The sequence below is a fragment of the Geotrypetes seraphini genome, chromosome 2 (assembly GCF_902459505.1).
Source record: "Geotrypetes seraphini chromosome 2, aGeoSer1.1, whole genome shotgun sequence".
NCBI lineage: Eukaryota > Metazoa > Chordata > Amphibia > Gymnophiona > Dermophiidae > Geotrypetes > Geotrypetes seraphini.
Window position 1 is genome coordinate 267,442,419 of NC_047085.1, and position 19,778 is coordinate 267,462,196.

Below are 19,778 nucleotides of genomic sequence, written 5' to 3' on the forward strand. Positions count from 1 at the left end.
CTTTCAGCAACTTAATTCCAGGGTGGTGACAAGTAGTCAACATATATAGAAGATGCATTATGACTAGCACAGAACCTTGAGCATCCATGCATGCTCGAGGCCCTGTGGCCAGCTATGATTCATCTCCTATAAATGTTTACTACCAGGTCACTCCCGGAAGGGAGGGAAGGAAGGAGAAGACTGCTAGAGAATATAGGGAGAGAAGAGAGATGCTGGAGACCAAATACTGGCGATGTCCTCTAAACTCTGCTGTTCTAGGCCTAGTTTGATAGACCATTCCTGTACTGTGGCAATTATTTAGATTTTTTTTTTTTTTTTATAAGTGAACATGAGAGCTAGCAAACTCCAGTCCTAAAGAAACTGTGTAATTGATGCATGATTATCGTTTCTATTTATTTTACGTATTACAAGTTGTTTTGGGCAACCACAAGGCCAGGAGAGCTATATATAACAGTTTTAGAAAACTAAATAATTCCACAAATAGGCATAGTTTTTGGATCAACCTGTTATCAGATGAAAATGTATTCAAATAGTTCATGAACAGGTTTTATATAAATACTGAATATCAATGTTTGTCCTTAGCAGGGTGGTAATTCAAAATTACCGTACTCATTTTCTGGCAGAAAAATATATTCTATTATAATTCCACATGCCTACAGATCACCATCTCTTTATGGTATGCAGCATTCCTCTCCATCAGACTGAAGCTGACTCAACTGTAAGACAATGAAAGACTTTAAAGAACAAGTATAGGACTTATAATTTTGGTCACTTCCTCTTCTAAGGTCCTTTCAAACTCTAAAATTTGGAAAAGCTGTTTGGAACAGCAGCAAATATCAAAGTCAAAGCTTAATGGATTTTGGGGGGTTTTCTGTGTTTTTTAAAGCACATTTGGCCCAAAAGATAGCACCTATGGAGAAGAGCCCATCCATCTGTCTCAGGGTGGATTTGATTTAAATCAAATCGATTTAAATAATGATTTAAAGGCTAGATGCACTAAACACAATTGCTAAGACAGTATGAGTCGCTCGACTGATTTTTTTGGCCGATTGTGGAACAGTGATCGATGTTCCAACAGGTTTCCATGCAAATGATTTACACCGAGGTTCACCATAATCCCTGTCAGACCAGTTGCTCTGAAAGTGAGTGGACACATGCGCAGAGCCAGCAGTGGAAGCCTCAAATCAGCCTCCTGACGCTCAGTTGTGGGACTTTTTTCTTTTTTAATGGCACAGATGTGCATTTGTTACACATATCTGCCCCATTAAAAAATAATGCCCATGCCAGCTCCCCCTCCTGATGACCCACTCACCCAAAAACCAAAATGGAGGCAGGAGGGATACCCACTCCCTCCTGCCACCACGGCCCCCCTCCCCCCTTCCGTGACAGCCAAAATCTGCAGAAAGGATGCCCACTGCAAAACCACCCCACACTGACCCCCCCCACACACACTATCCCGAACTCCCCCCATATCAGCAAATTAGTTGACAGCAGGAGAACGCCCAAGTTCCTCTGGCTCCTCAGGCTCACCACTGCAAAATGGTAGGCCTTCTCCTTACTGGTGCATCCAGAGATACACAGACAGAAGCTCTGGGAGAGAAGGTGAAGTACTCAGGTGCACAGGTGGTATTCTCGTCCATTCTCCCTGTTGAGGGTAAAGGTCAGGGCAGAGAAGCTCACATCCTGGAGATGAATGTGTGGCTATGTGGATGGTGTCATCGAGACCGTTTCGGCTTCCTGGACCATGGGATGATTTTCCAAGGGCTGCTGAGCAGGGATGGTGTGCTTCTATCAAAGAAGGGAAGAAGTGTCTTCGCCAGCAGGCTAGCTAATCTACTGAAGAGAGCTTTAAACTAGAAGTGATGGGACAGGGTAATCAAAGCTCCCGGGTGAGTATAAGCCCTCAGATAAGTAAATCACTGAATATCTCTACACGGATGGTAAAAGGAGGCAATACCTGGAAAGCAGTATATACTAATGCTCGAAGTTTGGGAAACAAGATTCTGGATCTAGAAGCTGTGATGGAAGAAGAGGATATAGTGGTGATCACGGAGATGTGGTTCATGCAGAACTATGCTATCCTATGCCGACGACATCCTCCTCCTCATCCCCATAACCAATAACTATCCTAATATTGCTAAAAAAATCTCAAACAATATAGTTAAAATCCAAATCTGGGCAACAAACAATAAGTTGAAACTGAACACCACCAAGACCAAAGCCATTGGTTTCCGCACTGCACAACAGAATGTCATACCTAACCTCACTCTTTCATCAGGCATCATACTCACAATGGAAAAATCCACCAAGGTACTAGGCTGCAACTTAAACGACACTCTCACAGTGGAACCACAAATCTCTAACCTTCAGAAAAAGACCATCTACACTGCGTCAACTGCGACTCACAAGATCACACTTCCACCCACATCACTTTGCTCTGATCGTTCAGATGATGGTCTTACTTCAACTAGACTATGCAACGCCGCCTACCTTGGTATCAACACCACTCTTATCCACAAATTACAGCTCATCCAGAACAGAGCCATTAGACTAATCTATAAATTAAAGAAATATGATTCAATCACAACCTTCATCAGGCAATTACACTAGCTCCTAATATCATCCCAAATAATTTTCAAAACGTCATGAATCCTACACCAGATTTTATATGGAAGCTCAGCAGCCCCTTTCATCCAATTATTCTCTACTGTCTGGTCAACATCAAAAAGAATCCTTAACAGAATCCAACTAAACCTGCCATCCACAAAATACCTCCACTATAAGCAAATTTTCCACTCTATGCTAACTTATCTGGGTGTAAAAACCTGGAATGACCTACCAGAAGCAATCAGGAAAGAGAGAAACTACACCACATTCAGAAAAAATTTCTTTGACAATTAACTGTTTCAGTTTCTGTATAGCACCCCTACTTCTAGGTCCCTCTTCTTGCTTCTTCATGCCCCCGTCACCTACTACTTCCCCCTTCCTCTTTGATCTGTCGCCTTGAGCTTGTATAGGTTTGTGTGACTCACAAATGGAAGATTAGATTAGATTAGAACTATGACTGGGATGTAGCTATACTGGGCTATAATTTGTTCAGGAAAGACAGGGTAGGAAGAAAAGGAGGGGGAGTAGCATAAAGATATTAAAGCCACACAATTGCAGGATCTACAGGGCAAGGAAGGGGCACTGTGGATCAATTTAGAAATGGTAAATATATTTACATTGGTGTGATATACAGGTCTCCGTTACAAATGGAAGAAGTAGATAGAGATTTAATGGTTGGGGTCATACTGGACTTAGTGCTTACAAACGGGGAAAGTGTTTCTGATGTAACAGTGAGTGTTAATCTGGCATCCGGTGATCACTACAAGGTAAGGTTTAATATTAAGATGGGTTTAGAGAGGGCTCATTCAAAAGCAAAGGTTCTAAACTTTAAAAAACTAACTTTGTTTGGATGGGGGTTTACATCAAGGAATTGTGTGGGTGGGAACATCTGGAAGGAGTGGAAATGCGGTGGGCAAAACTGAAAGGAGCGATTGTAAGGGCGACAAACCTTTTTGTGAGGCAAGTAAGAAAAGCAAGAGGAATAGAAGGCCGCTTTGGTTCTTAAAAGTAGTAGCTGAGAAGGTAAGGAATAAGAGGTTAACTTTCATAAACTACAAAAGATCACAGAAAAAGAAAGACAGGCAAAAATATCTGGAAAATTTAAGAAAGGCTGGTCGTGTAGTCAGGAAAGCAAAGATGCAAATGGAGGCTTGAGGGGGGAGGGGGTAATCACAAAACTTTGTTTCTCCATTAGTGTGGAACTTGTGTGGCTGTGCCGAGCCTTGCATTGTGGGACTGTCTCTGGTGGGGTGGGGGGTGTCTTTTGGTATTTGTTTTACTTTTCTGCACCCTCTTTTCGGATGCCATTCCCCTCTGGCGGAGGTTGCTTTGTGTACCAGTGTGCTGTATCGATAGCTTACCATGTTAGGTCGGTTGGCATTATGTTTGTGTTGATTCTTTTTATTTTTATTTTTTTGCTTTATATATTTATTGATTTTATATTACATTCCAAGTATAAACTTATACAGAAAGAATTAAGCCAAAAGAATAATACATTACATTAGAAATTAAAGTATAAAACTTTCAATCCTCTATCATAAAACCCTACGCATGCTTGCGCACTTACAACGGCGTGATCCCTGCCTCTGTGATTTGTGCCTCTGTGGCCGTGTTCCATTTGCAGTGTGTGCGGCAGTTTGTGGCGCGTGCGGAGGTTTGAGTGGCGGCGGTGATAGGTGGCGGCGACAGCAATGGCAGGAGTTCAGCACCGAGAGCAACGACAGGAGGGTGTCCTTTGGCCTGGATGAAGGAGACAGGTGCTGCGAGGGGTCCAGTTGCTACTGCTGCACAGGGAAGTGGAGGGGAAGAGGGAAGGGGGACGAGTGAGGTGATTAAATTTGCGGACGATATGAAGTTATTCAGAGTAGTGAAGACGCAGGGGGACTGTGAAGATCTGCAACGTGACATAACCATGCTCAAGAAATGGGCAGCAACATGGCAAATGAGGTTCAACGTGGATAAGTGTAAGGTAATGCATGTTGGTATCAAAAATCCCATACATGAATACAAGATGTCCGGGGCGGTACTTGGAGAGACCCCCCAGGAAAGGGACTTGGAAGTACTAGTTGACAAGTCGATGAAGCCGTCTGCACAATGTGCGGCGGTGGCGAAAAGGGCGAATAGAATACTAGGAATGATTAAGAATGGAATCACGAACAGATCGGAGAAGGTTATCATGCTGCTGTACCGGGCCATGGTACGCCCTCACCTGGAATACTGTGTCCAGCACTGATCGCTGTACATGAAGAAGGACACGGTACTACTCGAAAGGGTCCAGAGAAGAGCGACTAAAATGGTTAAGTGGTTGGAGGAGTTGCGAGTTTAGAGAAGCTGAGCCTATTCTCCCTTGAAAAGAGGAGACTGAGAGGGGACATGATCGAAACATTCAAGATAATGAAGGGATTAGACTCAGAAGATAAAGACAGGTTGTTCACCCTCTCCAAGGTAGAGAGAATGAGAGAGCACGCTCTAAAGTTAAAAGGGGATACAAACGTAAGGAAGTTCTTCTTCACCCAGAAAGTGACAGAGAACTACAATGCTCTTCCGGAGTCTGTTATAGGGAAAAACACCCTCCAGGGATTCAAGACAAGGTTGGACAAGTTCCTGCTAAACCAGAACGAATGCAGGTAGGGCTGGTCTCAGTTAGGGCACAGGTCTTTGACCTGGGGGCCACCGCGTAAGCGGACTGCTGGGCGCGATGGACCACTGGTCTGACCCAGCAGCGGCAATTCTTATGTTTTTTGGGGGGAGGGGTGTGCTGGGGTAGGCAGCAATCTTGGTTTGTTTGGGGAGAGACAGAAGAGGGCCATGGAGAGACAGGCAGGCATGGCACTACAGAGAAAGACAGGCAGGCAGGGGGCCAGGGAGAGACAAAGACAGAAAGAATGACAAACAGACAAGGGGACAGAGAGACAGACAGCCAGCGGCCAAAGAGAGAGAGACAAAGAAAAAAAGACAGACAGACAGAGGCCAAGGAGAAAGAAAGAAAGACAGACAGGGGGCCAGGGAGAGACGAAGACAGAAAGAATGACAGACAGATAGGGGGCCAGAGAGAGACAGAAAGACAGATAGCGGCCAAGGCGAGAGACAGAAAGAAAGACAGACAGACAGATAGCAGCCAAGGAGAGAAACAGAAAGAAAGACAGACAGATACAGGGGCTAAGGAGAGAGAGACAGAAAGAAAGTGCTACTGCTGGACAGCGGGAGCAGGCAAGGGGTGGTGGTGGACAGCCGAGGAGAGAGAGAGAGACAAAGACAGACAGCTGCCACGGAGAGAGAGAGACAGAAAGAAAGACAGACAGAAAGCGGCCAAGGAGAGAGAAAGAAAGACAGTCACATCTATTCTAGCACCCATTAATGTAACGGGCTTAAAGACTAGTAAGAAGATAAACTAAATAAACACAGGTTTAATTCAACTCAAGTTCTCATTATGAGATCCAAGAAATAATTATAGCGAGAACAAAAAGGAAAAAAATAATACATTGGAAATGGCTAAATGACAGAGGAAGAATGCCGCATATCAAACTCAAGAGCTTTAAGCTTTTCCTATTTCCAGCCTTGACAAAGATAAGAATGTTGTTAACTGAAAGGGTTCTAAGAAAACATATTTGAGTGACTGATAGTATACAATGAATCTACAGGGATGTCTTAAATAGAATGTAGCCCCCATCAAAGTAACTCCTGGTTTTAATAATAGGAACTCTTGTCTATACCTTTGGGTTTCATAAGAACATAAGAAGTTGCCTCCACTGGGTCAGACCAGAGGTCCATCTCGCCCAGCGGTCCGCTCCCGCGGCGGCCCATCAGGTCCGCGACCTGTGAAGTGGTCTCTGACCATTCCTATAACCTACCTCAAGTTCTATCTGTACCCCTCTATCCCCTTATCCTCCAGGAACCTATCCAAACCCTTCTTGAACCCCTATACAGAGTTCTGGCCTATCACATCCTCCGGAAGCGCGTTCCATGTGTCCACCACCCTCTGGGTAAAAAAGAACTTCCTAGCATTTGTTCTAAACCTGCCCCCTTTCAATTTCTCCGAGTGACCCCTAGTGCTTGTGGCTCCCCACAGTTTGAAGAATCTGTCCTTATTTACTTTCTCTATGCCCTTAAGGATTTTGAAGGTCTCTATCATGTCCCCTCTAAGTCTCCTCTTCTCCAGGGAGAACAGCCCCAGCATTTTTAACCTGTCAGCGTATGAAAATTTTTCCATACCTTTTATCAGTTTAGTCGCCCTCCTCTGCACTCTTTCGAGTACCGCCATGTCCTTCTTGAGGTACGGCGACCAGTATTGAACACAGTACTCCAGGTGCGGGCGCACCATCGCGCGATACAGTGGCATGATGACTTCCTTCGTCCTGGTTGTGATACCCTTTTTGATGATGCCCAGCATTCTGTTTGCTTTCTTTGAGGCTGTCGCACATTGTGCCGATGGTTTCAGTGATGTGTCGACCATCACCCCCAGGTCCCTTTCAAGGTTACTCACCCCTAGCAGTGTTCCCCCCATTTTGTAGCTGAACATCGGGTTCTTTTTCCCTACATGCATGACCTTGCATTTCTCTACGTTAAAACTCATTTGCCACTTTTTTGCCCAGTCTTCCAGTCTCGTTAGGTCCCTTTGCAGGTCTTCACAGTCTGCCGTGTTTCTAACCCTGCTGCAGAGTTTGGTGTCATCAGCAAATTTGATAACCTCACATTTTGTCCCTGCCTCCAGATCGTTAATAAATATGTTGAAGAGTAGAGGTTCCAGCACCGACCCCTGTGGAACTCCGCTCGTGACCCATTTCCAATCTGAGTATTGGCCCTTTACTCCGACCCTCTGTTTCCTGCCTGCCAACCAGTGTTTGATCCATCGGTGGATATCCCCTTGCACTCCGTGGTTCCACAGCTTTTTAAGTAGCCGTTCGTGAGGTACCTTGTCGAAGGCTTTTTGGAAGTCAAGGTAAATGATGTCTATGGATTCCCCCTTATCCATCTGGCTGTTTATTCCCTCAAAGAAGTACAGCAAGTTCGTGAGACATGACCTTCCCTTGCAGAAGCCGTGCTGGCTCGCCTTCAGTTGTCCATTGTTTTCTATGTGTTCACAGATTGTGTCTTTTACCATTGCTTCCATCATCTTCCCTGGAACCGAGGTCAAGCTCACAGGCCTGTAGTTTCCCGGGTCACCCCTTGATCCCTTCTTAAAGATGGGCGTGACATTCGCTATTTTCCAGTCCTCTGGGATCTCCCCAGTTTTTAGGGAGAGATTACATATTTGGCGAAGTATCTCTGCTATTTCGTTTCTCAGTTCTTTTAGTACCCTTGGGTGGATGCCGTCCGGGCCTGGTGATTTGTCGCTCTTTAGTCTGTCTATCTGTTTGAGGACATCCTCTTTGCTTACCTCTAGTTGTACCAGCCTTTCGTCGTGTTCTCCATTTATAATCTCCTCGGGTTCTGGGATATTGGATGTGTCCTCTCTGGTGAAGACTGACGAGAAGAATTTGTTTAACCTTTCAGCTATCTCTTTTTCTTCCTTTATCGCTCCTTTCCTGTCTCCGTCGTCCAGTGGTCCCACTTCCTCTCTGGCTGGTTGTTTCCCTTTCACATACCTGAAGAAGGGTTTGAAGTTTCTTGCTTCTCCTGCCAGTCTTTCCTCATATTCTCTCTTTGCTTTCCTGACCTCTCGATGACATTCTTTCTGGTGTCTTTTGTGCTCTTCCTGGTTTTCCTTTGTTGGTTCCTTTTTCCATTTCTTGAAGGATGCTTTCTTGTCGCTTATCGCCTTTTTAACTGCAGTTGTTATCCATGCTGGGTTTCTAGTTCGATTTTTTTTGCACCCTTTCCTAAACCTTGGAACACACAGGTCTTGTGCCTCGAGCACTGTGCCTTTAAGCAGTGTCCAGGCTTCCTTTACGGTCTTCACCTTCCCTGAGCTGTTGTTGAGCTTTTTTCCTACCATTTTCCTCATGTCCTTGTAGTTTCCTTTTCTGAAGTTGAGTGCTGTCGTTGTGGTCCTTTTTACCTTTGATGTTCCCATGCTTAATTTGTACTGGATCATGTTGTGATCGCTGTTTCCTAATGGTGCTAGTACCACCACTTCCTTTGCGGGTCCCTCTAGCCCGTTGAGGATTAGGTCTAGAGTGGCATCCCCTCGCGTTGGTTCCGTGACCAGCTGCTCCATGAAACAGTCCCTTGTCGCCTCTAGGAATTTAGTTTCTCTCGTGCAATTTGAATGCCCAATGCCCCAGTCTATTCCCGGATAGTTGAAATCCCCCATAACAACCACCCTTCCACTTTTGCACACCTGCCTCAGTTCAGCCTCCAGGTCCAGGTCGTTTGCTTCTGGCTGTCCTGGTGGGCGATAGTACAGTCCCAATTTGATGTCAGCTCCTTCCCCTCCTGTCAGTTTAACCCATAGCGACTCCAGACTGTCTGCCCTTATTGTTGTTTCTGTTCTGGATGAAGGAATGGAGTCCTTTATATACAGTTTCCCTCGATAAGTCAAGATACATTTGTATTTTATAACCCAAGAACTCTTTTTGTTTATTTTTTTAAAAAAAGTCTCAAGATCCAAGATTTATCCGGTGAAAGAGCCACTGTTAATATCAAGGTAGCCGGTGCCGCCAATTCCTTATCAGATGTTTCCAATAAAGTTGAAATATTCATCTGTTCTTGAGGATTAATTTGTTGTTGATCTTGAACTTTATTTGGTATATAGTAAACTTGAGAAAATAGTGTCAAGGATTCCAAGAAATATATTTTAATCATATCCCGAGGTGTTACCGTAGTAACCCTGGGAAAATTAATCAGTCTCAGGTTATTATTTTGGAATAATTTTCTAACATTTCAACTTTTCTCCTGAGATTTAAATTATCTTTAATTAGGGTCTCCTGAACTTGTTTGTTCAATAGTGATTCTTGTTCAAATTTTTCCACCATTAATTTTGAGGATGTTACTTCAGACTTTAGATTATTAATTTCTTGTGAATGTTCAGAAAGTTTCTTATCTATAATTTGAAAATGTGGGCTTATCGATTTGCCAAAATTGGCCACTAAATCCCACACTGATTCCAGTGTTATTTTAGGGGGGGTTTATCAATAAGCAATTGAAATTGCATTGCAGTTAATCATTCACCCTTTTGTTCTCCTTCCACACCATTGTCCTTCTAGGCCTGTCCCTGCCCCAATGATGTTCCAGATTCAGACACAGGGCTTTCCTGAAGAAGAGCCCATTTCCAGACTTCGAGTTGTTTCCTCTTTGGGCCCCTGAAGAAAGGGATAACTCTTACTGGAGATACCCCCTCCTGCGGGGAGGTGCTCTTAGGTGGAGGCTTAAGGAACCGGCTTCAGTCCCACCTTTCTGAAGTGGTTTCGAAAGGGAAATCCCCGACGCCATCGCAGCACTCTGCATGCGCCTTATGAGCTCCTCAATATTGCCGATAGAAGGAGCTCTGGTGCGCTACAAGGCACTAGCAGCAGCACTTCGACCTCTTCTCTTTGGCATTGCTCCCACCAAAATAGAAGAAAAGATCCAACAGAGGAGATTCTCCAGCACGTCTCACTCCAGTCACCTAGCTCGTGGCCATCTTGGATCCGTTTGTGTTTATTCTTGTCCTTTCCTCACTGATGTGAAACTTAATAAAAAATTTATTTAAAAAAGATGCAAATGGAAGAAAAAATAGCTGACACAGTAAAACGGGGAGACATTTTTTAAATATGTTAATGATAGGAAGAACAGCAAAAGTGGTATTGTGAGACTCAAAAGTGAAGGGAAGGAATATGTAGAAGCTGATAAAAAAAAGGCTGAACTGCTTAACAAATATTTCTGTTCTCTGTTCACGGCTGAAGCACCAGGAGCAGGACTGCAGAAGACAAACATGAATAGGGATAGAGGAGTAATAGACCCTAATTGATTTTCAGAGGCTTGTGTTCGTGAAGAGCTAGCTAAAATAAAGGTAGACAAAGCGATGGGGCTGGATTGTGTACATCCGAGGGTGCTGAAGGAACTTAGGGAAGTTCTTGTAGCTCTGCAGACTGACCATTTCAACGAGTCTCTAGAGTCAGGAGTGGTACCAGAGGACTGGAGAAGGGTGGATGTGGTCCCTCTCCACAAAATTGGAAGTAAGGAAGAAGTAGGGAATTACAGGCTGGTAAGCAAATTAATGGAAACGCTTTTAAAACAGACAATGGTGAAGTTTCTGAAATCCTGTGTATTACAAGACTGGAGGCAACATGGATTCACAAGAGGTAGGTCTTGTCAGACAAATCTGATCAGTTTCTTTGACTGGGTGACCAGAGAATTGGATAATAATAATAATAAAAAAACAGTTTATATACCACAGGACCGTGAAGTTCTATGCAGTTTACAATAATTAAAAGATGTTACAGATTGAGTGGATTTAACAATGTTCTGCCGGTTAACATTGATTGAAAGATGCTACAAATTGAGTACATTTAACAAAGTTAAAAGCTAGTGATTAACAGCTCTAGGGATCAGTTATTGTGGAATGAGATTGTGTAGGTTACTTGCCTAAGTACTTTAGGAACAGATATGGGGGAGCTGGACAACTATCTGAGGGAAGCAAGGTGACTTACTGACATCCCTGAGTCCACCGTAGCAGCAGTTTTTCTTTGCTGCAATTCTGCTGGCAGGCACCTCCGCTGGCAGGCATTCATCGAGACGGATCCCTGACGTCATTGGGTCCATCTCCAACGCCTTAAATTCAACCCGCCGCCGCGGTTAACCCGGGAGCTGGACAACTATCTGAGGGAAGCAAGGTGACTTACTGACATCCCTGAGTCCACCGTAGCAGCGGTTTTTCTTTGCTGCAATTCTGCTGGCAGGCACCTCCGCTGGCAGGCATTCATCGAGACGGATCTTAAAGATTTGTGGTTAGGCATTTCTAGGGTTGAAGGGTTTCTTAGATGAAACAAACGATGGACTTTTCACAGGCTGTTTCTCATAAATTAGAAAATGTGGATTCCAATTTGAATTGTTTGGATAAACGATTAAACATCATGGACGCTCAATGTAATACACTTCAAGCAGTCTTAATATCTGCTATTAAAGATTCTACGGTGATACATGCTAAAATTGAATCTATGGAAAACATGCACAGAGTGAGAAGTCTCCGCTTGGTCAATTTCCCTGTAACTCATTTACTTTCACCTGATATTTTGTTAAAAGAAATATTTTAAAGAAATACTGGGATTGCCCAATGTGGAGAATTTTCCAATAAATTATTATTATTATTATGTTCCTCAAAAAAAAAAAAAAAGAATCTGTCCAAGATGTGGATCATTTGGTCACAACTGAAGTCAATTTGACTGATTTCTTGGAAGATACTCAAGATGTGAGTCAGAATCGATCCACACTGGTAATAACATGCATGAGTGAGATTGATAAAATGTTAATTATGAAACTTTATTTTAAAAACAGATTAACAAAGTTTTGTGGTGATGCTGTTAGAATTTTTCCTGATGTCACTCGAGCCACTCAATTTCGAAGGAAAGAGTTTTTGCGGTTAAAAGTTAGAGTTTTGGCTCTAGAGGCATCTTTTTATTTGAAATTTCCTTGTAAATGCTTAGTTAAATTAAAAGAGGTTGAATATGTTTTTTGAGATCCTGTTCAATTACAGCAATTTTTAGTTGCCCGAGAACAGAAATAAGATTAATTTTCTTTTCAGTTTCATCACTAAGAAATGTGAGGTAAAATTTATCCCTAGTATAGTAAGGAATGTTTTCAAGGATCGCATAGGTGATCTGAGAATTATTCTTTTATCTTTTCCTTATATTTTTCTGCTGTAAATTGTCTTATGTCTCCCCATCTTGTGGGCTTAAAAAATAATTATGTATGTATGATTGATTATGTATATTTGTTTAGAGATTTCTCTTTTTTTTCCTTATGTGATTGGATAATGTATTATTCAAATTATAATAAAAAGAATTATTAACAGGAACAGATATGTTTTTAGGCATTTCCTAAATTCCCCATAAGTAGTAGACGTAAGCAATTGTTTTAGACCTTTACCCCATAATGCTGCCTGATGTGAGAGGAGATGTTGATGATGTCTTTTAAATTTACATCCTCTAACCAGAGGGGAAACAAAATTCAAATGTGCGCTAGATGTGGTGTATTTAGATTTTAGCAAAGCCCTTGACAGTATTCCACACAGACGTCCAATACATAAACTGAATGTCCTTGGGATGGGTCCCAAAGTGACGGGCCGGGTCAGGAACTGGTTGAGTGGAAGGCGACAGAAGGTAGCAATCAATGGAGATCGCTCTGAGGAAAGGGATGTTACCAGTGATGTGCCTCAAGGTTCTGTTCTTAGGCCTATTCTTTTTAACATTTTTATAAATAATATTGCTGAAGGGTTGTCGGGTAAGATTTGCCTTTTTGCAGATGATACCAAAATCTGCAATAGAGTAGAGACACCAGATGGTGTGAATAACATGAAGAAAGACATGGCGAAGTTTGAAGAATGGTCTGAAATTTGGCAGCTGAAATTTAATGCTAAGAAATGCAAGGTCATGCATTTGGGTTGCAAAAACCAGAGGGAACGGTACAGTTTAGGGGGTGAAGAACTTATGTGCATGACGGAGGAGCGAGACTTGGGTGTGATTGTATGTGATAATCTTAAGGTGCAAAGCAAACAACAAAAGGGAAAGAAATCCAACACAATCTGTAGTGAAAAGAGCACAAGCCAAAACAAAGAGAACTGCAGACAAATGTACAAAGATGCAGGCTAAATTTATTGAACCAAAATTTATGAATGCGGTTAATGTTACCACCTTGTACCAAACCAAAGGACCCGACACGGTCTGTGTTTCGGTAAACACACCTTCATCAGGGGTCCCAGGTGGATAAGGTTTCAAATAAAACCTCAAAACAAAACTTAGCCTTACAACGTAGCAGCGACAACAATGAGAACAATCTCTTGGAAACCCCCCATTAACTGTATTCATAAATTTTGATTCAATAAATTTAGCCTGCATCTTTGTACATTTGTCTGCATGATCTTTTTTTTTTTTTAATTTATGAATTTAATGCTTAACAATATCAGATGATATCAAAGAAAAAGGTTTCTTATACAAAATTTTACATACTTATATGATACAAAACAATCCTTTTCAAGCCCACAATATTTGGGGAGACACGTTGCATTTTCTACCACAATTTATAAAGGAAAACAAAGAAATGGGTTGAATTCATATGAATCCTAATCATTCCCTACTATATAGGACTCTGACATCCTACCATTTTCTCAGCAATGAATCATTATAGATAAAAAGGAAAAAGAAAACTTACTTCTGTTCACGAGCTAACAAAAATTGTTGCAATTGAATGGGATCCCAAAAGACATATTCAATGTCTTGTATCTTAACAAGACATTTGCAAGGAAATTTTAAATAAAAAGTTGCCTCAAGAGCTAATACTCTTGTTCTTAATTTCAAAAATTATTTTCTTCTAATTGCGTAGCTCTTGAGACATCAGGGAAAATTCTAACCAAATCTCCACAAAATTTGGTCAGCCTATTTTTAAAGTAAAGTTTCATTGTCAACATTTTATCTGTCTCACTCATGCATGTTATTTCCATGGTGGACTACTCTGGATAACATCTTGAGTATCTTCCAAAAACTCTGTCAGATTTATTTCATCTGTTACCAGGTGGTCCACCTACTAGTCGGATTTCTTTTTCTTTTGCGGAATATAGTAACAATTAATTATTGGGAAGTTTTCTGCATTGGATAATCCCAGAATTTCTTTAAAATATTTCCTTAACAATATTTCTGAAGATAACAAATGAGTCACTGGGAAATTAACCAAGCGGAGATTCCTCCCCCTATGCATATTTTCCAACATTTCCATTTTGGAATGTAACAGCGTAGAATCCTTAATCGCAGATATTGAAACAGCTTGCAGTGTATTACTTTGAGTTTCAACCACTCCTAATCTTTTATCCAAACAACTTAAATTAGAATCCACATTCTCAAACTTTTGAGCCACAGAATGTGAATAGTCCAACGTTTGTTTCACTGATTCTCTGAAAAACCCTTCAACTATAGAGATACCTAACCACAAATCTTTAAGAGTAATATCTTGTTTTTCCACTGCTTGTGGTTGCTCCTCTACTACACCTGTAAAATCAAGTGGTTTAGGTATTTCAGTGAAAGCCAATTTATTTATCTGAGTAGATGATACCTCAAAACCAGTAGAAATAGCGGGAGTTATATTCCTACTAACACCAGATATTGGATGAAGAGGGGGTGTCCTTTCGAGGGGACTCAACGATGCTCCGGATGTGGGAGAGTTCGAATCAAGTAAAGTTTGTACTGGAGTTTCTATAGGAAATGTCAAATGTCTGTCCATAGGACCAGAGACAGCAGGTGTTGAGCTCTTAGGCTTGACTTTCCTTTTACCCATAATATCAAAATTAAAGTTTATACGACCTGAACTCCCGCTCCCCAGCTCCACGTTGCTCCAAGGGGTTCCCAAGGGGCGAGACCTGCCCCTTAGGGCACGCCCCTTCGGTCACGCCCTGCGGCCGCGTGGCTGTGGCCACAACCGCAGCAGCAGGCTGAAATTTAAGGCAAATCAGAGGCAGGGAGGACGGACCCAATGACGTCAGGGGTCCGTCTTCCAAAGTGCCTGCCCGATTACAACTGCGGGCTCTGCTGCTACTGCGGGCTACACGGGGCGGCGTCAAAGTTCTCCTCCAGCGTCCACAACAACAGACAAGTGGCTCCCAGTCTTTCCGCTGCAGCAGGCTGAAATTTAAGGCAAATCAAAGGCAGGGAGGACGGACCCAATGACGTCAGGGGTCCGTCTTCCAAAGTGCCTGCCCGATTACAACTACGGGCCTGCTGCTACTGCGGGCTACACAGGGTGGCGTCAAAGTTCTCCTCCAGCGTCCACAACGATAGGCAAGTGGCTCCCAGTCTGCATGATCTTAAGGTGGCCAAACAAGTTGAAAAGGTGACGGCAAAAGCTAGATGGATGCTAGGTTGCATAGAGAGAGGTATGGCCAGTAGGAAAAAGGAGGTACTGAAGCCTCTGTATAAGACTCTGGTGGGACCTCATTTAGAATATTGTGTATAATTCTGGAGGCCGCACCTTCAAAAAGATATAAAAAGGATGGAGGAAGGCTACTAAAATGGTGTGTGGTCTTCATGATAAGGCATATGGGGACAGACTTAAAGATCTCAATCTGTATGCTTTGGAGGAAAGGCGGGAGAGGGGAGATATGATAGAGACGTTTAAATACCTACCTAATTAGAGGCTTTGTCTTCGCCCGCTAGCCGCCCCGATCTCCCTCCAGCATGCGATGGCTTTGCGCCTCTTAAGCCGGCGCATGGGGAACTTGCCAGGATCCTGGATTCCCCACAATGGAGCGCGTCAGGAAAGTTCCTGGGCGGCAGATTGTCGACCTTCTCCCCATGTGCAGTGTGAGCAGCACCCAGCCTTGCTTCTTCCTGGCAGGCAGTGGAGAGGAAGACGGCGATACAGTTTTGAGTGGCCCATGCGCGCCCGCTGCTGAGCACTCCAGTGCAGCTCACCTGGACTGAGGAGAGCAGCGGTGAGGGTGCATGGCCAGCGGGTAGTGCATTCAGCGCTGGTTGGAGGCCTTTGAGGAACGCTGTGTCAGCAGCCTGCAATAGCGCTCTGGAGGTGACCGGCTCAGCCTTTGGGAGGGGCAGGAGTTTAGCCCAGTTGGGGAAGGCTGTTTCCTTGCTTGGGTGCCCTGGTGTCCTGCCTTCTTGCCTTTGCGCGGACTCAGCCGCCCTTGCTTGTCAGCGGAGAGCCCCCGAATGCCGACTGCCTGGGAGATTGGCTACAGCGGAAGTAATCCAAACAGGAGAGCTGGTGGAGCCGTGGAGACTACTGCCTTGCCCACCTCACGAGCCAACATCTGCGACACCGCATTCCCGCAATTGGCTGCCGAACGCGTAGGATGTCCATGAGGAGGAAGCTGGACAGCTAAGGGTTATGGAAAGAAGCAGGGAGCCCCGAAAGCAGCAGGAGCCAGTCCGCCATAGGCAACCAGGATGGCGGTGTCGGAGGCCGCTGTGTGGAGTGGCATGAACCATCAGGATCGGCCAGGAAGAGGTGTCCAGGGGGGCTCCATGGAGGCGCCGGACTTCCTGAGAGAATTGCTGCTGGACATTCGTAGATAACTGTAGTCCCTGCACCACGATGTTACCACAGCAGTTGCAGACTTAAAAGGAGACCTGAGGGAGCAGGTGAAGAGGCAGGATGCAGACGCAAGGAGATCCATCAGAAGAGTCTCCCATTGAGAAAGAGAAGAAGACGAGTAAAGGACCCGCTAGACAATGCCGCACTGCTTGACTGTAGACAGCTGTCAGGAAGATGTCGTGAAGGGCTGCCCAATTCCAAATCTAAAGAATTGCTAGGCAAAGAGGGAGAGCATTGAAGAGCGCTCTGAGTGTCAAGTGATTGATGTGACATGGACGATCCATGTGGACCAAAGACCTTAAGGGCGGAAACCAGCAAGATGAACTCCCTAAGCAGTTTGAAAGTCTGTCATGAAGACCAGGCAATGAGGGGGCAGTTGAAACAGCAAGCCCCTGGAGAAAGTGGGAGAAAGTATCCACTAGCGAAGGGACTGATCAAATGCAGAAGTCACAGTAATGGATTGAGAAAGTGGGTCGAAAACCTGAGCCCACTGAGACACCAGGGCTCACCAAGGAATTCTGAGGCGAAATCTGGCAAAAAGAGTCAAATGACTAGTTGAAGAAGAGCCCTCTGACATTGATGAAGAGGGAAGGCTCTGAGTGGCACAGAGCCAAGAACAGCTCTGATGAATTGCAGAGTCTTTTTTTTTTTAATGTTTATTAAAGGAACATAGCACAGAACGAATAAACAAGTAGTACAAAACAAGTATCAAATGAGAAGATAGAACAATAACATTGAATACAAACTGTCAGTTTCAATGTACGCTCCCTCCCACCTCTCCCCCCAAATCCCTCCCTCCTCCCCCTCCCTCCCTACATTTACAGAGCTGCAGCAACGACAACTAGGCACCTGGTGAACGTTCTAGAGATGAGGCCAGGCCGAAGGGAGCACTCTGATCCCACCCAAATCTGAGGAACTGTGAGAGGCTGGGGAAATGTAAGCCTCATTAGATCCAGAAAGCAGAATGAAGTCTGAAAGAATAATTGGATCCAAAAGAAGTCGCATATTCTCCGATTCCTTCGGAATACAGAATGACGGGGAAAAATTGATATGCTAAATATTCCAAAGGAACATGCTTGATGGATGGAGGCAATGCGATGGAATGGAAGGATACTCTCCTGAAGAAAGGACTGGTGGTCCTGATTGAAATGGAGAGAATAATCTGCAATGAGCAGAGAGGTGACCCAGAGATCTGATAAAAAGAACTCCCAATGGTCAGAAACAATGAAAACGACTCCCCAAGGTAAAGGACAGAGCAAGACCAATGAAGGTGTTGCTCTGGTGGTGAGAAGAGGCACCTTCTGAGGAAAAAGAAAAAATGTCTGGGAGGTCTGAAGGCCGAAGGCTTAGACAAGGTTGAAGGAAGCAATTGCTCATGCTCAAATAAGCAGAGGTAGCTACTGTGAGAAAATAGAGAAGAATTTATCACCGTGGCAATGAAAAGAGACCAAATGCTTTGGTAGCAGCCGGTTCATGACTAAAAAGCGGAGGCCGGCAAGACATTACATCGCCACTGAGAAGGCAATGACTCAAGAGGAGAGAGGCAAGGCATAATATGCAACTTATGATAAAAAGTGCAAAGAAAAGTGGGCAAATTGCGTCGTGACACCAGTAACTTGTGATGTAGATGACAGTCACACTTGTCGAAGGGCTTGCCCCCGCTGCCAGGAGGGGCTGTGGCAAAAACATCAGCCGGACTGGATCTGATTAAAGAAGAGGCCACAGAAAAAGATTTTCCAAAGGCCTGACAGTGGACCATCTTGGATTGAGATTCCGAAGGCGCCTGCCCAGGAGGTAGGGAAGATGGTGACTCAAAATGCCCGTGAGGAAAAAGACCAGACATGGACAATATGAAAGACTCCTCGAGAGAAAGAGACATACAAGAGTCATACAAATACACTTTGGAGTGTTTGGAATCAGACTGCAACAAGATGTCCAGATCCTGAGGAATAGGGCCCCAGTCTGAAGAAGGAGGAACTCGTGACTTTGAGCCATTGTGCCTCGCTGAAAGTGAGGAGGAAGCCTCCGTGGAGTACTGATACCTGAGATCTGAATCAGAAAAAGAAGGTACAGAATGCCTCGCAGGCACAACAGGTACTCTCGACAAAGAGGGTGGAGGCCTTGAAGAGTCTCCATGCCTGGAGAATCAAGACCTGTCTCAAGAGGAGGACTTGGGATTCAATGTGTACCTCGACAGAAAACTCGGAGAGCAGTGCCTCGAATCATGGTCTCGTGATCAAGGGAGGTCAAACCGGGAAGATGAATGTCGAGGAGACCTCACCCTATGCCTCGAAAAGGGCAATGCCTTACATGTGGAAGAAGGGCTAACAATTAGAGGTCGAGGACGAGACACCAAAAAGGATTCAGCTCCTTGTGACAAGGTGTCTTGAATCACTCTGCAGGATTGAGATTCGTGCATAGAGTGGATAGATGGAGATCGAGGCACTCTGAAGGACTCAACTCCTTTTCCAGAGTGTGAAGCTCCAGGTCGAGGCACTCTGAAGGACTCGACTCCTTTCTTAAAGTGGATAGATGGCGATCGAGGCACTCTGAAGGACTCAACTCCTTGTGTAGAGTGTGAAGGTCCAGGTCGAGGCACTCTGAAGGACTCGACTCCTTTGTTAGAGTGTAAGGATTGAGATCGAGGCACTCTCAAATGACTCGACTCCTTGCATAGAGTGTGTAGAGGGATCTCGAGGCACTCTGAAGGACTTGACTCTTTGTCCAGAGTGTGAAGGTCCAGGTCGAGGCACTCTCAATGACTCAACTTCTTGTATAATGTGTGCAGAGGGATCTGGAGGCACTCTCAGGGACTCAACTCCTTGTATAGAGTGTTTAGAGTGATCTTGAGACATTCTCAAGGACTCAACTGCTTGTATAGAGTGTGGAACTGCAGCTCGAGGCAGTCTGGAGGACTCTACTTGTGATGCTGCTGATTGCCCAGGCTGGATGGCAGGAAGCAGAGTTGAGGCAGGAGTAAAGTGATTAAGCCTCAAGTC

The 19,778-nt window shown here is 44.2% G+C and overlaps 1 protein-coding gene across 1 annotated transcript in view; it reads right to left on the reverse strand.

The window, feature by feature from the left end:
• Positions 1–19,778, reverse strand: part of GALNT12 (polypeptide N-acetylgalactosaminyltransferase 12) — a 221,892-nt gene that overhangs the window by 71,142 nt on the left and 130,972 nt on the right. The window lies entirely within an intron of this gene.